General features: G+C 34.5%; 1 pseudogene; it reads left to right on the plus strand.

Annotated features, from left to right (window-relative positions):
- LOC128656939 (cytochrome P450 2K6-like) overlaps positions 1 to 10,004 on the plus strand; it is an 85,826-nt pseudogene extending 75,822 nt beyond the window's left edge.
- The last annotated feature ends 12,361 nt before the right edge of the window (positions 10,005 to 22,365 follow it).

Consider the following 22,365-nt stretch of genomic DNA (forward strand, 5'->3'; position numbering starts at 1 on the left):
GTAGAGTGGTGTGATTACTTTATTTAAATATATTAATAGTCCAAATAGTTGGTAGGAACAAATTAATAAAAAAATAAAAATAAACTGACATGAAAAGAAAATATAAGGTTAGAGGAAATGCGTGTTAATCAACCAAACCAGGGTTTCAAGGGAAATTGAACTAAAATGTTCTCCCCTTTAGGGCTACATTATGAGTGGACCACTAATTGTAGCGTGCAAGCGATATGGGGTATTTCTCCCATCCTTGCACGCAATGGAAATTTAACGCACGTCAGGTTAACGCGACTTCAGCGCTCTGGTTAACTGTTATGTCAGAGAAAAAAGTTGCACCAAACACATTTAAAAAAATATTGTCTAAATATGTATACATATGTGCTTATGTGTTTACATGTGTTTATATGTCTATAAATACACAGATAAATACATAAATATTATACATATGTAGATTCATTTAAAGGGACATTAAAAATTATTTATTTTGTCCCCATTTCCTGTAATTCCATTCTGAAATTGTGAATTTATCAGTTCCTGTTAGAAATGGAAGTGCAGACCAACTTTATATTCCACACAGCCATTGGCTGTACACTCTAGTCACCTATTTATAACTGTCCCTTTCTTTCATGTAATTGGCAAGAGTCCATGAGCTAGTGACGTATGGGATATGCAATCCTACCAGGAGGGGCAAAGTTTCCCAAACCTCAAAATGCCTATAAATACACCCCTCACCACACCCACAATTCAGTTTTACAAACTTTGCCTCCTATGGAGGTGGTGAAGTAAGTTTGTGCTAGATTTCTACGTTGATATGTGCTTCTCATCTTTTTTGAAGCCCGGTTCCTCTCAGAGTGCAGTGAATGACAGAGGGATGTGAAGGGAGTATTACCTATTGAATACAATGGTCATCCTAATGGGGATCTATTTCATAGCTTTGCTGTTATCGGTCGTAGAGATTCATCTCCTACCTCCCTTTTCAGATCGACGATAAACTCTTATATACCATTACCTCTGCTGATTCTCGTTTCAGTACTGGTTTGGCTATCTACTTTATGTAGATGAGTGTCTTTTGGTAAGTATGTTTCCTTTATTTAAGACACTCTCAAGCTATGGTTTGGCACTTAATATGTAAAGTTCTAAATATATGTTTGTACTTATATTTGCCATGATTCATGTTTTTCAGTATATTTCCTTTTTGCAGACTGTCAGTTTCATTTTTTGGGAAATGCTTATATAGTAAAAAAAATTAAAAAAAATTTCTTACCTGAAGTTTTCAAATTTACTCTCTTTTCTAAATTGTGTGCTGTTAGGCTCGCGGGAGCGCAAAATGCTATAATTTATTGTGTCATTCTTGGCGCGAGATTTTTTTGGAGCGAGAATTACGTTATTTCGTCATTTCCGGCATCTTAGTTGGCGCCTAGTTTTATTCACAAGGTTGCGTCATCTATGACGCTCGTGTTTGTTGCAGACGTTTTTGGCACCAAAAAATATTTTGTCAGTTGTGGGCGTCATTTTGCTTCTGGTTTACAGAGGCCTATTTTTTTGCATTTCTTTCCCATTCCTGTCATATAAGGAAACTGTCATATAAGGAAATTGATATTTTGCTTTATATGTTGTTTTTTCTATTACATTTGCAAGATGTCTCAAAACTGTTCCTGTATCAGAAAACACTGTTGGATTCCTGCTGACTGATATCAGTCCTACCAAAGCTAAGTTCATTTTAATGTTATGAATTTTATCTTTAGCTGTGGTTTGTAATACGTTATCATGATAAACTTTTACATGCAGAGAAAATGTTCATCAGTATTAATGCATTGTCTATTGCTATTCTTTTAACATTTAATGTACAAGATACCATGGGAATTTATAAGAATATTTTTCTGATTTTATTTAAAGGCTTTGTCTGCCATTCCGCCTTCTAATAAAATGTAAAGGTCTTTTTTAAACTTCTCATTTAGTAGATAAATTTTCAAATGACCGACAACATACTGAATTATCCTTCTCTAAAGAGGATTTATCTGATTCAGAAGATCCTTCTTCAGATATTAACACTAACAAATCTACTTTTTTATTTTAATGGAGTACATTTGTTCTTTGTTGAAAAGTGTTGATTTTATTGGATATTGAGGAGACTAGTTCTTTTGATTTTAAGGCTAGTTAACATTTAGATTCTGTTTATTAACCTCCTGTGGTTGCTTCAGAAGTTTTTTTCCAGTTCCTAATACTAGGGAATGAAATAGGCCTGGTACTTCTTTTATTCCTTCTTTAAGGTTTTAAAGTTGTATTCTTCAGTTAGTTTGGAGTTTTAGGAAAAGATCTCCAAAGTTAATGGAGCTATCTCTACTCTTGCTAACGTACTACTATTCCTATGAAATAGCATTTATTTTAAAGATCCTTTAGATGGGAAACTTGTATCTCATCTAAGGAAAATTTATTTATTTTCAGGTCCATTTCTTAGGCCTGCAATTCCTTTGGCTTATGTTGCAGCTGTTTGCTTTTTTTTGGTTGGAATCTTTTGCGCAAGAAGTATCGGATTATGATTTGTTTAGCATTGTTAACTTGATTCAACATGCTAATAATTTCATTTTTTTTATATTATCAAAATTGAGGTTAAATTTATGTTTTTAGCTATTTTAGCTAGAAGAAATTTGTGGCTTCAATTTTGGAATGCTGATTTGATTTCTAAATCCAGATTTCTATTTTCTTTCCTTCCAAGGTAATAAATTATTTGGTTTACAGTTGGATTCAATACTTTCAACTGTTACTGTGGGGAAGGGAGTTTTTTTGCCTCAAGATTAAGTTCTAAGGGTAAAACTTAAGCTTATAACCATTTTTGTTCTTAATAAGGAACAGAAGCCTAATTCTTCCTCAAGTAATATGTTTCCAATTGGAAGTTTTTTTCAAAATGGAATGAATTCATTCATTTAAGAGATCAAAGCCAGCCCCCAAATTTGCATGAAGGTGCTGCCCTTATTTCAGCTTAGCTGGTAGGGGGCAGGTTAAGATTTTTCTAAAAGTTGTTTGGTTCAATTCGGTCCAAACTCCTTAGATTCAGAATATTGTTTCTCAGGGGTACAGAATAGGATGTGGAGTAAATCCGCCTGTGAGAAGTCTTTTTCTCTTTCACATATTCCAGCAATCCCAGTAAAGGCTCAGACTTTCCTTAAGTGTGTTTCAGACCTGAAGTTAGCTGGGGTATTCATACCAGTTCCGTTTCAGGAACGGGGTCTGGGGTTTTATTCAGAACTAATCATTGTTCCAAAGAAAGAAAATCTTTTGTAAGAGTACCATCTTTCAGAATGGTGATTATAAGGTCTATTCTGCCTTTGTTCAGTAAGAGCATTATTTGCCCACAATAGACTTACAGGATGCATATTTTTATATTTTGTTTCATTCAGATTATTTTCATTTTCTGAGATTCTCTTTTTTAGACAAGCATTACCATTTTGTTGCTGGTCTAGCAACAGCTCTAGGAATCTTTTCAAAGGTTCTCGTTGTTTCCTTTTTTGGACAATATCTTGGTACTTGCTCAGTCTTTTCATTCTGCAGAATCTCATATGATTCAACTTCTGTTGTTCTTTCAAAGACACGGTTTGAGGTTAATTTTATCAAGAAAGTTCCTTGATTCCTCAGATAATGGTCACCTTTTAGCTTTCCAGATAGATTGTGTCAATGTCTTTGTCTCTAACAGACAAGAGACAATTTTTATTGGGTTCAGCTTGTTGGAACCTTCAGTCTCTATTATTTCCTTCAGTAGCTATTTGCATGGAAGTTTTAGGTCTCATGACTGCAGCATCGGTCTCGTTTCACTTTGCTCGTTTTCATATGAGACCTCTCCAGTTTTTATGCTGAATTTATGGTGCAGAGATTATTTTAGGATATCACATTGAATATCCTTGAATCTCAATATTCAACTATCCCTGACTTGGTGGTTAGATTACCATCGTATAGTTCTACGGGTCTCTTTGGTTCATCCAACCTGGACCGTGATCACAACAGATGTGAGTCTTTTAGGTTGGGAAGCTGTCTGGGGATCTATGACAGCATAAGGGGTTTGGAAATCTCAAGAGGCGAGATTACCAATCAATATTTTGGAAACTCTGAGCGATTCTCAGAGCTTTTAAGTTTGGCTTCTATTGAAGAGAGAGCCGTTTTATTGGTTTCAGACAGACAATGTCACAACTGTGGCATATGTCAATCATCAGGGTGGGACTCACAGTGCTCAGGCTATGAAAGAAGTATCTTGGATACTTGCTTGGGCGGAATTCAGTTCCTGTCTAATTTCTGCTGTCCATATCCCAGGTATAGACAGTTGGGAAATGGATTATTTCAGTCATCAGACCTTTACATCCAGGAGAGTGGTCTCTTCACCCAGATGTGTTTTTTCAAACTTTTCAGATGTAGGGGCTTCCAGAAATAGTTCTGATGGCATCTCATCTAAACAAGAAACTTCCAGGTCCTATCCAGGTCCAGGGATCCTCAGGCGGAAACAGTGGATACATTGACACTTCCTTGGAGTTTTCAACCTGCCTATATTTTTCCACCTCTAGTTCTTCTTCCAAGAGTGATTTTCAAAATCATCATGGAGCAATCGTTTGTGCTGCTGGTGGCTCAACATGGCCACACAGGTTTTGGTATGTGGATCTTGTTCTGATGTCCAGTTGCCAACCTTGGCTGCTTCCATTAACGCCAGACCTTATATCTCAAGGTTCGTTTTTTTCCATCAGGATCTCAAATCATTAAATTTGAAGGTATGGAAATTGAACGCTTAGTGCTTAGTCATAGAGATTTCTCTAACTCCGTGATTAATACTATGTTGTAGGCTCGTAAATCTGATTCCAGAAAGATCTATTATCGAGTTTGGAAGACTTACATTTCATGGTGCTCTTCTCATAAATTCTCTTGGCATTCTTTTAGAATTCCTAGAATTTTTCAGTTTCTTCAGGATGGTTTAGATAAGGGTTTGTCTGCAAGTTCCTTGAAGGACAAACTTCTGCTCTTTCAGTCCTATTCCACAGAAAATTGCTAAACTTACTGATATTGATTGTTTTGTACAGGCTTTAGTTCGTATCAAGCCTGTCATTAAATTAATCTCTCCTCCTTGGAGTCTTAATTTGGCTTTGAAGGCTTTACAGGCTCCTCCGTTTGAGCCTATGCATTCTCTGGACATTATTTTGCTTTCTTGGAAAGTGTTGTTCCTTTTGGCCATCTCTTCTGCTAGAAGAGTTTCTGAATTATTTGCTCTTTCTTGTGAGTCTCCTTTTCTGATTTTTCATCAGGAGAAGGCGGTTTTGCGGACTTAATTTACATTTTTACATAAGGTTGTGAATTCTAACAACATTAATAGAGAAATTCTGTCCCATCCTTGTGTCCTAATCCTAAGAATTCTCTAGAGAGATCTTTACATTCTTTGGATGTGGTAAGAGCTTTGAAATATTATGTTGAAGTTACTAAAGATTTCAGGTAGACTTCTAGTTTATTTGTTATCTTTTCTGGTTCTAGGAAAGGTCAGAAGGCTTCTGCCATTTCTTTGCAATTTTGGTTAAAGCCTTTTGATTAATTATTATTATTTAGAGTCTGGTTAATCCCCACCTCAGAGGATTACGGCTTCTACTAGGTCATATTCCACTTCCTAGGCTTTTAAGAATTAAGTTTCTGTTGATCAGATTTTCAAAGCAGCAATTTGGTCTTCTTTGCATACATTTACTAAATTCTACCATTTTGTTGTTTTTTTCTTCTTCAGAAGCAGTTTTTGGTAGAAAAATTCTTCAGGCAGTTGTTTCAGTTTGATTCTTCTGCTTGTAATTTCAGTTTTTTTCTTAATAAAGATTAAAACTTTTGATTTGGGTTGTGGATTAATTTTTTCAGCAGAATTGGCTGTCTTTATTTTTATCCCTCCTTCTCTAGTGACTCTTGCGTGGAGTTCCAAATCTTGGGTATTTGCTATCCCATACGTCACTAGCTCATGGACTCTTACCAATTACATGAAAGAAAACATAATTTATGTAAGAATTTACCTGATAAATTCATTTCTTTCATATTTGACAAGAGTCCATGAGACCCACCCTTTTTATGGTGGTTATGATTTTTTTGTATAAAGCACAATAATTCCCAATTCCTTGTTGATGCTTTCGCTTCTTTCTTATCACCCCACTTCTTGGCTATTCGTTAAACTGAATTGTGGGTGTGATGAGGGGTGTATTTATAGGCATTTTGAGGTTTGGGAAACTTTGCCCCTCCTGGTAGGATTGTATATCCCATACGTCACTAGCTCATGGACTCTTGCCAATATGAAATCAATTAATTTATCAGGTAAGTTCTTACATAAATTATGTTATTTGGCCACAGCAGAGAAGGTAACCTAAGTTACAACTTGTCAACTCCCTTTGTTTTATAGATACTAAAACCTTGCACTTATTTTGTCAATAATTAAACAGCTAATGAAACTTTAACAAATACATCTACATGTTATTCTCAGACAAATCTTTTCTTTGAATGCATCATTCTATCTAGCATTTATTTAGTGTTTAAAGTAACTTTAAGAATACATTGAACATATTCTATGTGAAGAACATGTAAAATATTCATCATTCATGTCGAGTTTAGCACACTTGAATAAACAATATTGGGTTATCTTGCAAGTTTTTTTGTTGTTGAATTTTTCACGCTCCATTGAAGTCTAAGGCCCGATATTTAAAGCATCAACAGACCTACGAGAAACTGCCTTTCTGACCTTGTAAGCCTCGAAGTCCATCAGTCTTTAGGTATGTTCTAAAAAGGGGGCAGAAGGAAGTGGGGACATGTCTCCCATAGGATATTATTGGAAGCGCTATATCAATTAAACGTCACCGACATCACCACTTGTCAGCACTTTCAGTCGGCGGCGGGGGCATATTTGAATCATTTCTACATAGCGCAGACACGGTTTCTGTGTAAGAACACTTCAAATAATGCCTGTGTGAAATTAATTTCACTAAGTCTACAATATCTACCTCGCCACTGAAAAGGTTGACACCCTACTCACAACTTGTACTTGAGCGATTGGAAAATATTGCACTGCTGGCAATGTATCCCAATTAAAGTACAGATTACTCCCCCTGGAATGACCGGGTAGCTTCTTCAAATTGCCTACACCTCTGTACTGAACGCTTAATGTGTTAGCTACCCTCCCCTGGAACACCCAGCTAACTCCCTAATGCTGCCTACATCTATGTAATGTGTTAGCTACCCTTACTGAAATGCCTAACTAACTCCCACACAACCCCTACACCTACTTTGTCTTCCCCATATTCCCCCTGAAACACCTGGCTAATTCCCACAGAATTCTTACACCTATTTAATATCTGCAATCTACCTGCCTAATAAAGTAAACAAAACCTCTCTATTATAACTACAGGAGCTATGTCGCTACATTTATATACAATGTTAAAATTGTCATGTATAATGCATATTATTTTAAGTATTGTATATAATTTATAGCTAGCTGGCTAGTTCATTTTATTATTTTAAACTTAAACATATCATTTGAAATATAGATTTATGTTTAACATAATAAAATGAACAAGAAAAAATAACTACATATTAAATTATATTATATACAATACTTAACAAAATATGCATTATGCATGACAATGCATATAATTTTAACATTGTATATAAATGCAATGTTAAAATAAACTATTAACCTAAAGATCTAACCACCACCTAAACTATTAATCCCTACACCGCCGAAACCCCAACACAATAAGCCCCTTAACCTATTAACCCCAACACCTCCACAACACACTAATGTAAAATACCCCTATATTACTTAACTACCTACCACTTAACCCCCTCACCTCTAATCTAAAACCCCCTAAATTACAAAAAATAACAAACACTAAATTTTCTCAATTAAAAAAATAACATAACAGAAAATAAAAAACACTACCAAAAATAACAAACCTGCAATTATGCCTATTATAAAACTAAAGCTCCCCTTTTAAAAAAAACAATGCAAAATAAAAAAGCCATCAGAAGGACTTTTTGTAGGGTATTCCCCTAAAGTGATACAGCTCTTTTTCCTTTAAAAAAATAAACCAACCTACAATACAAGTAACCCATCAACCCCTTAAAAAAATGCTATCTAAAAAAATCTACTCTAATGTTTGCCCTGAAAGGGCATTTGGCTGGTATTGTCCTTAGAAATGCATTTAGCTCTTTTGCTGTCCAAACAAACAAAAAGAAACCCTATACTTAAAAATAAAAAAAAACACCCAAAAAAAGCCTAGCACTAAACACCAAAGAAGGTAATCACCAAACTTGAATCTGGCTCCTAGGTGCTTGCCAACTGCGATGCTCCACTTCGATGGCATTCCATCCTCTTTCTTGATCCCAGTGGCAATGCTCCATCTTCACCCATCTTCTTCTGCTGCTACGCTGGGGAATTCTTCATTCATCTTCCCTCCAGTGCGTCGTCTTATCTTTTTCTCTTCTGATCTTCCGTCCACAACCTCCTCTTCATGCAGTCACCAGCCACACATTAAATTTTGACTGTGATGTACCCCCTTTTATAGGGGTACCCTTGAATTGCTATTGGCTGATTTTCTACACCAAATTAAAATTAAAATTAGCCAATAGAAAAAGCTTTAGTTGCAATGCTATTTCGCCAGCATCACCACACATAGTAAAATGCCCCTTTGAGAAGCTGCCTTTAAAAAGTAATGTTTTCACATTTTTGGATCATGTCGGATTCCTTTTGAAAAAAAAATTAATATTCGATGTTAAATTTTTTGCATCTGTACGGCTAACTTTTTGCTTTCAAGTTGTAAAACAAGTGCAACTTGATGCGCACAAAATATTTCCATCTAGCGAAGTTAGTGCACAAGCAATTAATATGTTCCCAATAGTCCATTTTACCTGCTGGAGTGTAATTAGCTACTTTACCTGTATTTGTTATTTAAAATAGCTATTGTTGCCTGTTATATCCCCACCTGCACTGAAAATATGAATAACTAATGTTTTTTTCCTGTAGAAAAGTTATACAAACAGGAGACAACAACACTGATTAATCTTCCAGTGTGGGGGGGGGGGGTATGAGGTAGAGAGATTTTGTATGTGAAATAGCTGCTTGTGTAATTAGCATTTTAATACCTATAATAATAATCTAAAGAAAGTTGCCTTACTTGCAGACTATGCCCATTGTTATGGGAATGTCTTAGTTTATGGTTTTAATGAGAAAAAACAGCTATTTCAAATATAGAATTATAAATGAAGAAACAATTTCCTATACATTTAATACTCTACAGTAAGTATAACAAGTAACTTGGAACTCATTAAAAGGAAACCAATTTCATATTACAGTATCCCTTTAACTGTAAGAGAAATCAAACTATGGTGTTGGTGACTGACAATACAAGATATCCCTGTGCAATGGCTTAGATATATATTTGGCTAAAAACACAATCCACTATTATGATTGATAGTGTTAAACTAGTAGAATTGTTAACCTTCTTACTGCCAGTTCACTTGGTAGAGTCTTTAACAAAAACAAAGATCAAAGAGGATGTGTGAATTTTTAATTAATTGTCTTTTTTATGTCTTCTATCAACTTCATCTGATATATAACTACTAATTAACATGTTACGTATCAATACGTGTAATAAAAAAATGACCCAGATATCATCATTATTCAGAAAGTGAGATTTATTTTGTGCTGCATGAGAAAAAAAGCATGTTATGGAAAATATATATTTTATTTGTAGGTCGAAGAATTTGTGCTGGGGAAAATTTAGCCAAGGTGGAACTGTTCCTGTTCTTTACAAGATTGCTGCAAAAATTCACATTCCAGCTTCCACCAGGTGTTTCGAATGTTGATTTAACCCCTGCAGCTGGACTTACCAGGGGACCAAAGTCATATATGATGTGTGCTGTGCCTCGCACATAAACCTACTAAGTGTCAAATTATGTTTGTAAACAAGTAAAAAAAAAATCCAAAATGTGTGCACACAATAAAATGAAATTACCTTTAATTGGCTTGTTTCATTTTTGATTTTACATTAAAACTTGTAGGTAAAGTTTTTATATATATATATATATATATATATATATATATATATATATATATATATATATAGATATATATATATAAATTGTATGGTCCTTTGAGGTCTGTGGGCCCCATGTATTAAGAGGCAGATGGACAGCTTCTCAACTTGCGAAGCTGTCCGCCCACCTTCGCTACATACGGGCAGTGGATCTGTTTGTCCACTCCCATATGTATCATTACACACTCATCGGAGTGGGTAATGCCCACTCCTTCAGTCACGCGACTGACGGGGCTGTCATTCACCGAGAACAAGCGGCCTCTCTGTGAATTGTCTCTGCCACCTCATGCAAATCTGCCCGCAGGGGTTCTGGAGCAGCTCTTGCTGCTTCGTACACGGAGCCCTGTGTATTATGTATCCATTTCTGAAATCTGGAGCAATGCATAGTGGAATCAAATATATATACCACATAAATTATCTGCTAATTCAACAATCAATTGACTGAATAGGAAAAAGGATAAAATGATATATGATTTCACACTGGATACTTTGACTGTCCTGGCTGCGGGACATGTTCATACTATGGGACCAATTTATCAAATGGTGGGTGGACATGATTTGATGTAGTGAATCATGTCCACCCGACATCGCTGAATGCTGAGAGCATACGCTGTCGGTATTTAACATTGCACAAGCAATTCTGGTGAAATGCTTGTGTAATGCCGCCCCCTGCAGGGGATGTCAATCAACCCGATCGTATCAGATCAGGTTGATTGCTGTCCCCCGCCTCAGAGGCAGCAGACTAGTTTAAGAGCAGCAGCCTTAAGACCGCTGCTTCTTAACTTCTGTTTCTGGCAAGCTTGAAGGCTTGCACGGAAACAGGGGCATCAGGGGCCATTCGGCCCTTGATAAATCAGCCCCTATGTGTACGTTCAACTACGCCTGAGAAAAAAAGGGATAGTAGTGTTTATTTGTGCATGTTATACAGGTGTATGTACTTGATATATTTTTCAAGACAGGGTGCATTTTCTTTTTTTCATATACTAAAAACCCTTAAAGGCTTAGAATATCTATGCCCACTTGAGGTTAGCTGTGAAACTTTCATTCCACTAGGATTTTTCTTAAAGCCCACCATGGACAGATTCCCACTTCCTAACAGAAGACTATGCTTGCATACAAGACAAGTACAGTATGTATGGAAGTGATCATTCACTAATTATGGGCTTTAGAAGAGAATACAATTTGGTTTGATTAGCAGCCCCTGCTCAGTTGCATTGCACAAGCAGAAAAGTGGGCAGACGAGGTTCCTGATAGTGAACCTTGTCTGCTTGGCAAATGATTAATGGAAGTCTATGTGGCTAAACATAAAAAAAGTTCAAAAACTTTAAGAAAATTAGTGGGTGCTTTTGTCAAGTTAGAGACAATAAAATCTAGTTCTCAAAACACAAATATCTTATATGTGTAACAATTATAATGATATATAATTATTTCACAATTATTATTTTTTTTTAAATATAAATGCAGCTATCTTACAAAAACAAAGGCAGTTTATAAATTATAGGGACATTACATGAATAGTTAAGAAATGTTTTGATTAAATATGAAAATCATAAACAACATTCAAACACAACAAAAAGTTATATGTATTTGCATTAAATAAAAACATAAGGTTTGATGACTCCTAAACAGTAACCATAACACTTTTCAAAGCCAAATCCTTCCTCAGATGTAGTTCAAAACAACAATGTGGCTTTCACAAAATGCAATATGATACGAACAGCTTGATATGATGACTTTGAGGATACATTTGTGGATGTCTCTAATTTCAAGTCAATGGCCTCTATTTATCAAAGGTCTGTCGGACCTGATCCGACAGTGCGGATCAGGTCCGACAGACCTCGCTGAATGCGGAGAGCAATATGCTCTCCGTATTCAGCATTGCATTGCTTCATCTAGTCGCAACAATCTGACATTACATCTTATAAGTTGTATATTGTCTTTTAGCAACATGGGAAATTTTCTCCAAAACCCCAGAATTACCATGAGTGTATATATCAATTTGAAATGTTATCAGACAAAAGCACAGTGATTTTCACAGAAATATAGGCATGTGGAGATTTTTAAAGAGACAGTACAGATATAATATTATTAGAAAAAAATCTGCTCAAAAATCCAACAGATCTTGTTTTTAAATGTACACATCAATTCACGATACAACCTTGTACAAATTAAGCAATTTTAACAGAGAAATAAGTATATAAGAATTTTTAAAGGGACAGTGCATTGGAAATTACTTTACAAAAATAAAGTCCAATCAGACTCCTTTTTAAATCCTTTTGGAACTAACATATCAAATTTACTAATCCAAAAGATCTCCCTTTTCTTTAAAAGATGGTCCCTGTCTTCTCCCCTCCTGGACCAATGTATTATTTCAACTTGAAACCTAATATGGCATCCTTGTTTTTATGCCTAATATTGGCTTTATGTTGGCATTTCATCAATATATACAAGTCCACACGGATATTTAATTAAATAAATTACAAAGTCTGATCTACAAGTTAATATTCCTGGATCTTATATTTAGTTCCTAGTAAAGGATGGTAGAAATAGCTGCCTTTTATCATAGAATTACAGTTTCTACATAACAAGCATGGAAAGCACCCCATCTTGGGGTACTTATCGTTCCCTGAATTGAACATTTTTTACTCCCTATATCTGCTTTGGCAAGGGTATTTTTTAAGTTTGCATTTATTTTATAAGATGGAATGAGATATTCAAAAAATCTTTTGACATGTGGATTACATTCCTTTAATATAGCCCAGTGTTTTCTCACAATATCATGACTTTATGATTCGGTGACAAATACCAGTCTATTTTGATGCTTTTTTACATTCTGTTGTTGCATAATACCTGTATCTTCCTGTCTCACTTTGTCTAATTCATTCTGTATTAATCTTGCAGGATATCCCCTATCCATAAACTTTTTGCGATCTTATTTAATTGTACTTTTACATCTTTTCATCGTTTTTATCCGTGACAATTTTCTGTAACCTTTTAAATTGACTTCTGTGTAGTGTCCTAGATACACTCGGAGGATGAAAGCTTCCATATTTCATTAAATTGTTTTTGTCTGTAGACTTGACAAACAAATCAGTTTTAAGTATACCCTGTTCTGTCAATATCAATGTGTCTACAAATTGGACACTACTTTCACTCCAAGTAAAAGTAAATTTGAGCCCACTTACTGCATTAATAAGATCTGTTACAAAATGTTATAGGCTCACAATATCACCCAGTCACATGCCAAAAATATTGTCTATGTACTGCCACCAGGTCACTCCATAGCTCATGAACAATGATGAGTATACATAAAGTGTTCATCAACTCTGTTCATACAAATTTTGGCGTATGTTGGGGCAACATTGGAGCCCATTGCTGTACCCTGTTTCTGTAAGAAAAATCACCCATGATAACAAATATTTTGGGTGTAAAATAACCTCCAATAGACATAAAACTAATTGTATATGGTCTTTACGATATTTCCCACTGCTGCTATTCCACTGGAATGTTTTATTGATGTGTATAAATTGGCCACATCCATGGTAAAAATGATAGATTTTTCACCAATAAATGTTAAATTTCTTATTTTAGAAAGAAAATCTCCTCTATCTCTAAGGTAAGAGTTGGATCTTATTACAAACAGCTGTAGAATCTTATCTAAAAAAATGACTACTCTGCAGAAGACAGAGTCCACTCCTGCCACAATCAGTCTTCCAGGGGGCTTCTCCAGATTTTTGTGTATTTTTGGTAAGACATATATAATTGGTCTAATGGGATTTTTACATTTAGGGAAATTTTAAATTTTTCTGTGATAATTTTCCTTTTTACTGCCTGGTCTGTTACGGATTCAATTTCTTTATTTATAAACATGGTTGGATCACTACACAATTTCTGATAGACCTGTTCATCAGTCAGTTGTCTTTTTATCTCATTCACATAATCTTCCCTATTTATAATGACAGTGACTATGCCCTTATTCTTCTCTTTTATGTTGATTTTCTTATTTTTTTTTAAAGAGACAAGGCCTCTTTATCACTTTTATCAACATAGTATTGTATAGTATTTATTTCACTGTTTTGAGAAAATAATTTATTTATATATTTTTCTACCAAAATTGTAAATGTATTGAGACTGTGTGAATTAAGGGCAGGAGAAAAATTACTCCTTTTTTTAATTCCAAATTCATGCGCATTAGAAAAACGAATTTCATTTTTATCAGTTACTATATGTTGAGAATTTGCATGTGCATTTTTTTTTATTTAAAGGGACACTAAACCCAATTTTTTTCTTTAATGATTCAGATAGAACATGCAATTTTAAGCAACTTTCTAATTTACTCCTATTATCAGTTTTTCTTCATTTTCTTGCTATCTTTATATAAAAAGCAGGTATGTAAAGCTTAAAGGGACAGTATACACTCATTTTCATATAACTGCATGTAATAGACACTACTATAAAGATGCACAGATACTGATATAAAAATCCAGTATAAAATGGTTTAAAAACTTACTTAGAAGCTTTCAGTTTAGCTCTGTTGAAAAGGTAGTTGGAAAGCCCACTGCAAGTGGGAAATAAGACACTCCCCCCTCCCCATTCTTTTGCATATAAAAAGACCCTTTACACAAACAGGAGCAAGCTGGAGAAGGTAGCTGACAGTATTCAAATAAAACTTTGGGGCTTGGTTAGGAGTCTGAAAATCAGAGCAATGTTCTTTAAAAATAAGCAAAATTATACATTTTTTAAAAAAAACAAACTTTATGGGCTTTATAAATAGATCATCTACAAAACATTTATGCAAAGAAAAAATAAGTGTATAATGGCCCTTTAAGAGCTGTCCCATTTTTGGTTGAGAACCTGGGTTATGCTTGTTTATTGGTCTGCTAAATGTATCCATGAATAAGCAAGGGCTATACAGGGTGCTGAACCTAAAATGGGCTGGCTCCTAAGCTTTAAATTCCTGCTTTTTAAATAAAGATATCAAGAGAACGAATACAAATTGATAGTATGAGTAAATTAGAAAGCTGTTTAAAATTGTTTGCTCTAGATGAATCATGAAAGAAAAAATGTGGGTTTAGTATCCCTTTAAAGAGACAGACTACACCAGATTTGTAATTGCTCAATCCTAGGTAACTCCACGTGCGTGAGCACAGTGTTATCTTTATGACACACTTGAACTAACACCCTCTAGTGGAGAACAACTGTCAAAATGCATTTATATAAGAGGCGGCCTTCAATGTCTAAGAAATTAGCATATGGAACTCCTAGGTTTAGCTTTCAACTAAGAATACCAAGAACTAAGCAAAATGTGTGATTAAAGTAAATTGGAAAGTTGTTTCAAATGACATGCCCTATCTGAATCATGAAAGTTTATTTTTGACTAGACTGTACCTTTAAGTATTCTGAAAATATGTGCAATTCCTGAAAAAGAATACATGTATTACAATGACTCTCTAAGCAGTATGATAAACCCTTTTTTCATAACTGTGATTCATTAGTCAAAACGTGATCAGAAATACTATAAACTAAATCCATTTCACCATTCAGTGTCATATTGCTATCACCCATATTATTCAACACTTCAAGTTGCTTATTACAAAAAACATACTTTTTAGCAAATCTTTCTGAGTGTCCTTTACTAATGACAGTTTCTGTAACAATTATGGCAGTCTCTTTATTAGATGTCATATTTCCATCGAGAAATGTAGAAATCCCACTATCTGATGCACTTTCCCTTTAAAAATCCTATATACTTATTTCTCTGTAAAAATTGCTAAGTCTGCACTAGGTTGCATCCTGAATCTATGTATATATTTAAAAAGATCTGTTGGAGTTTTTGAGCATTGAGTTGTGTAGTGATCCAACCATGACTTTAAATAAAGAAATTGAATCTATAACAGGCCAGGCAGTAAAAAAGGAAAATTATCACAGAGAAATTTAAAGGTTCCCTGAATGTTAAAAATCCCATTAGACCAGCAATATATGTCTTACCTAAGATATATAAAAATCTGGAGAAGCCCCCTGGAAGACTGTTTGTGGCGGGAATGGACTCTGTCTTCTCCAGAAAAGACACTTTTTTTAGATAAGATTTTACAGCTGTTTGTAATAAGATCCAAATCTTACCTTAAAATTTATTGGTGAGAAATATATAATTTTTACCATGGATGTGACCAATTTATACACATCAATAAAAACACTCCAGTGGAATAGCAGCAGTGGAAGATAGCTTGAGAAGTGATAGCAAATATACTGAAGACTATATACATTTTCTTTTTAGGTCTATTGGAGGTTATTTTACATCAAAATAATTTTTTGTTCGTGGATGATTTTTTTCTTACAGAAACAGGGTGCAGCACTGGGCCCCAATGTCGCCCTGACATACACCAACATTTTTATACACAGGGTTGAGGAAAACTTTGTGTATACTCATAACTTGTTCATTCACTATGGCTGCGCCTGGTAGCGTTACATAGATTATATTTTTGGTATTTGGCTGTGCAACATTGCAATCCTATTTAATTTTGTAACAAATCTTAATAATGCAGTAAGAGGTTTCAAATTTACGTTAACTTGAAGTGAAAGTAGTGTATACAAAGAGCAAGGTATACTTAAAACTGATTTGTTTTTCAAGTCTACAGACAATTTACTAAAATATTTAAGCTTTCAACCTCCAAGTGTATTTAGTGTGCTTCCCAGAAGCCAATTTAAAAGGGTACAGAATTTTGTCACAGATAAAAAAAGATGTGATGTGCAATTAAATAAGATTGCAGAAAAGTTTATGGATAGGGGATATCCTGCAAGATTAATACACAATATATTAGACAAAGTGAGACTGGAAGATATTATGCAACAACATAAAAAAGGATAATAATAAACTGGTGTTAGTTTACTATATGTAGAGACAGAGTCATAAAATCATGATATCCACATGTCACCAAAAAATGTTTTTGAATATTCCCTACCAGCTTATAAACAAAATATAAACTTTAAAATTACCCTTGTCAAATCAGATCAGGGAGAAACAAATGTACAATTTATGGAACAATAAGTACCCCAAGATGAGGTGCTTTCCATGCTTGTCATGTGGATAATGTAATTCTATGATAAAAGGCATTTATTTCTACCATCCTTTACTAGGATCTAAATATACGGTCCAGGAATATTTAGCTTGTATATAAGACTTTGTAATTTATTTAATTAAATGTCCATGTGGACTTGTATATATCAGTGAAACTAGCAGGCAGATAAGAGAGAGGATTAACCAACATTTGATTAAAATGGGCCATAACATCAGCCAGCTTAGGTTTCAAGTAATAGAAAGAATGCATAGGTCCATGAGGGGAGGAGACAGGGAGCATCTTTTAAAGAAAAAGGAGATGTTTTGGATTAATACATTTTATATTTTAATTCCAATAGGACTCAATAGGCAATTTGATTGGACTTTATTTTTGTAAAGTAATTTCCAGTGGATAAAAACTCTTATATACTTATGTATCTTTTAAAATTGTTAAAGGGACACTGTAGGCACAAAATAACTAATCGATGCTCCAAAGAAAATCATATATTAAATATTTTTATAATGCCCTATCTGTTTCAATTACTTTCCGTTTAGAAGATATTTGGCTCCGAATTTTTCAACCTTTCCAAACCCACTCTGTTTTTCATTATGCTCATTGTCCAATCCGGGCTGACAACACCGGTTGGAAGATGGCGACCTTTATTCTTATTGCGCATGCGCAAGGTACCGCGACGTCATTGCTCACGTCACTCTCTGTATGTCTGTTATGTATGCAGTAGACCCGTTCTATCGATCGCGGATCAGAAGAGTTTGCTGCACTGTTAAGGTAAGTTCATTGCTTGTGTCCCTACAATTAACGAGCAATTAGCTTCATAAAATATAATCTCCCTAGAATTAACAAGCAATGTTAGAAAAGTTTTAAACATGATTTGTTAATAAAGACCAATATATACAGTATAGTATAAACAATCTCATATTTATTTTTTATTTCATGCAATAGATCTATTATGGATTGTATACAAGTGAATCTCCCTAGAAAAAACAAGCAATTAAAAATAAACTATGTAAAACTAATTGTTTATACGGATCAATATATGAATTATAAACAATCTCTTATTGATAAATAACTTTATTAATACATTTATATTGGTAAATCTTTATATTCATATATGTAAGTAAATAGTATTACATTTATAGATATAAAAGATATAAGGCATTGAAAAATTCTACAGTTTCGATTGAACATAAAATGGCTTGATGACAGATTTCATGGATTCAGCATAACAATACACAAGCATGAATCCAATTAACATATGGGCAGTTTCGGCTTCAGACAAAACAAACACACATGCACAAACCGTAGTAATCCTCTGATAATTATATGCATAAAATAGGGCTAGGATAGGTTACTGATTTCAGATATGAACTGCCCATATTGGAGGGCTGGATTAGGTGACGTCAGGATTAAAAAATAAAACTTATTTTTATGCTGTTATTCAGCTTCGTTTGAATCTGAAAATAGGTTAGTGATTTATTTATTATATCTTTATTTTGAAATATGGGTTCCGTTTTTGGTCAAAAATCCAAAAGATAGTAATCCTTTAAGTCGGTAGAAGGCTGTATCCTGAATTGATGTATATATTTAAAAAGAAGATCTGTTGAAGTAGACATTTTTTATAATAATTGTATAGATGTACTGTCTCTTTAAAAAAATCCACATGCTTTTTTTTCTGTGAAAATCTCTGTGCTTTTGTCTGATTGCATTTTAAATTGGTATATACACTCAGAGTATGGGAGAATGGTAAATGTGGGGTTTTGGGGGACATTTCCCATATTACTATGTGACAATATAACATTTATAAGTACATGTAATGTCTGATTTTAGTAACCAGATGGAGCAATTTGTAACAAGAAGTGAACTAAACAGCTTAGGTACTCACAAAAAAACAAGTTGTATTGTGTAGAGAGCTAGATCTGGTTCAGTTTCCCCATATATAGAATACCAGTTTAATAGTGACTGGTCTTCTAGGTAGGCTTCAACATTCCGGACCTGAGGACAAGGATTATAACCACAGCAAATAAGATGCCTGTCGATTCAGTGGACCACATAAGATCTATAGATATTTTTTTTCTTCAAAAGATGCTTTGAGGAGCCATTACTAATTGGTAGAGTTTTAGGTTCACTGCAGCAGCCTCTGGTATTGCTCCTTAACCAATCACTGTCCATACACATTTCATTTTTAAAGTGTGCCACTGCTCGCTAATATGATTCCTCTAGACCAGTCAGTTAAAGTGATATTAAACCATTTTTTTCTATGATGATTTAGATAGACCATACAGTTTTAACCAACATTTTTATTTACTTCTATTATCAAATATGTTTAATCCTTTGTTGAAAAAGCAGCAATGCTCTATTGGGGGCTAGGTGAACACATCGGGTGACCCAAATTGGAAAGTTGTGTAAAATTGTCTAATCTGTCTAATTCATTTGTTTACTTTTTTAATTTACTGTCCCTTTAGTGGTTTAAAACTGCACTCTATCCAAATCATGAACATTTAGGGGCCGATTTATCAAGCTCCGTATGGACCTTGATGCCCCTGTTTCAGGCTCGCCGGAAACAGAAGTTATGACTCCATAACTTGCCCGCCTGCTCTGAGGCCGCGGACGGAGATCAACCAGATCGAATACAATAGGGTTGATAGACACCCCCTGCTCCGAATCTAAAAAGGGGCGGCATTGCACAAGCAATTCACAAGAACTGCTTGTGCAATGATAAATTCCGACAGTCTATGCTGTCGGCATTTATCGATGTGCAGCGGACATGATATGCTACATTGTATCATGTCCGCTCACACTATGATAAATCTAATCCTTAATCTTGACTTAACAGTCCCTTAAAGTTTTCAAAATAACATTAAAATAAAAATGTATATCCTCATATTTTTCTTTTAATTATTTATAGTTAAAGAACTTTGCAATGTACATTCATTATTTCTTTTTCTTGCTTTTCCTGTAATTTAAATATATAAATGTTGTGTTTTGTTACACTTCCAACAGATTGTAGAAGCCTGATCCCCCTACATGCTGCACAGTAATTGGTTAATGCTGCATGCACTAATACCAGCCCACAAAAACTGAGATAAATATACAACACCTAGGAGGTTTTTCATGGGGACATGTCCTTAGACTGAAAAACAAGGACAATTATTTAATTTGTAATACTTTTAAATCATTTATATGAATGAAGTTTTTTTTTTAAAAAAACACAATGATAAATTTCTGATGTACCTATAAATAATGACTTCAAAGTCCCTTTAAGATTTAAGTTGGTTTAGCTATTAAAGGGATATGAAGCCCGCACATTTTATTTTGTGATTCAGCCATAACATACAATAAAGAATACAAAAAAAAAGATTTTACTTCTATTATTAAATTTGCTTCATTACTATTAAAATCTTTATTAAAGAGAAAAGGTATCTGGAGCACTACATGACAGGAAATAGTGCTGCCATCTAGTGCTCTTTCAAATCGATAACATTATTGCAAAACTGCTTCTATATAGTAACATAGTAACATAGTAACATAGTAGATAAGGTTGAAAAAAGACTGAAGTCCATCGAGTTCAACCTATACAAATCTAAAATACTTACAAAAAGCTCCAGTTAAGCTTAAATAACCCCATTAAAATGTGACCCATTTAATACTAGCAATCATATCCATGAATTTTGTTTATATACAGAAATTTATCCAGACTATTTTTAAATGTATCTATTGTATTGGCATTCACTACCTCCTTTGGTAATGAGTTCCACAATTTTATTGCTCTTACAGTGAAAAAACGTTTCCGTTGCAGGAGATTAAATCTCCTTTCCTCCAACCTTAAATTATGACCTCTTGTCAGAACCAATTTTCTTGGAATAAAAAGAGCTTCTGCCATCTCTGTATATGGGCCTTGAATATATTTATATAAAGTAATCATGTCACCTCTCAAGCGCCTTTTTTCTAAAGAGAACAGACCCAGTTTGGCTAGCCTCTCCTCATAGGTTAATTTCTCCAATCCCCTTATTAGCTTTGTGGCCCTTCTCTGAACTTTTTCTAGTTCTGCAATATCTTTTTTAGCAATCGGTCCCCAGAACTGCACTCCAAACTCAAGGTGAGGTCTTACCAGGGCTTTATATAATGACAGAATTATGCTTTCCTCCCTTGAATCAATGCCTCTTTTAATACATGCTAGTATCTTATTAGCCTTTGAAGCCGCTGCCCTGCATTGTGCACTCATCTTTAGCTTGTTATCTATTACTACTCCCAAATCCCTTTCCTCCTGTGTTTGGCTAAGTCTTGTCCCATTTAAAAAATACATAGCCTGCTTATTTTTACTTCCAAAATGTAGAACCTTACATTTTTCCGTATTAAATCTCATTTTCCATTCACTTGCCCATAGTTCTAATTTTAGCAAATCCCTTTGCAAAGAGAGTTCATCCTGCTCTGACCTAATGACCTTACTTAACTTAGTATCATCTGCAAAAATAGAGATGTCGCTATTTAATCCTTGCTCCAAGTCATTTATAAAAATATTAAAAAGAACAGGGCCCAGTACTGATCCCTGGGGGACGCCACTGATTACCTTTGTCCAATCTGAGTATGATCCATTTACTGCTACTCGTTGCTCCCTATCTTTTATCCAGTTATTTATCCATGAGCTAACATTTTCAGCTATTCCCAGTCCCTTAATTTTGTGCATTAATCTCTCATGTGGCACTGTATCAAATGCCTTTGCAAAATCTAAGTATATCACATCAACTGATTCCCCTTTATCTATATTTTTACTTACTTCCTCGTAGAATCTAATTAGATTAGTTTGACATGATCTATTTCTCCTAAAGCCATGCTGATTAGAACTCATAATCTTGTTTACACGAATATGCTCATCAATATAATCCCTTATAATCCCTTCAAATATCTTCCCCACTATTGATGTCAGACTAACTGGTCTATAGCTTCCTGGATCATCCCTGCTTCCCTTTTTGAAGAGTGGCACCACATCAGCTTTACGCCAATCCTGGGGTACCATGCCTGAGGATAATGAGTCTTGAAAAATTAAGAGTAAAGGTTTGTCTATAACAGTGCTAAGTTCACTTAACACCCTTGGGTGTATTCCATCTGGGCCTGGAGTTTTATTTACCTTAATATTTTTTAGTTTTTTCCTGATATCCTCTAAACAAAACCCAGTTAGTGGTATGGACTGGCATGTTCTATTCTGTTCCAAAGTA

The sequence above is a fragment of the Bombina bombina genome, chromosome 4, assembly GCF_027579735.1.
Source record: "Bombina bombina isolate aBomBom1 chromosome 4, aBomBom1.pri, whole genome shotgun sequence".
Taxonomy (NCBI): domain Eukaryota; kingdom Metazoa; phylum Chordata; class Amphibia; order Anura; family Bombinatoridae; genus Bombina; species Bombina bombina.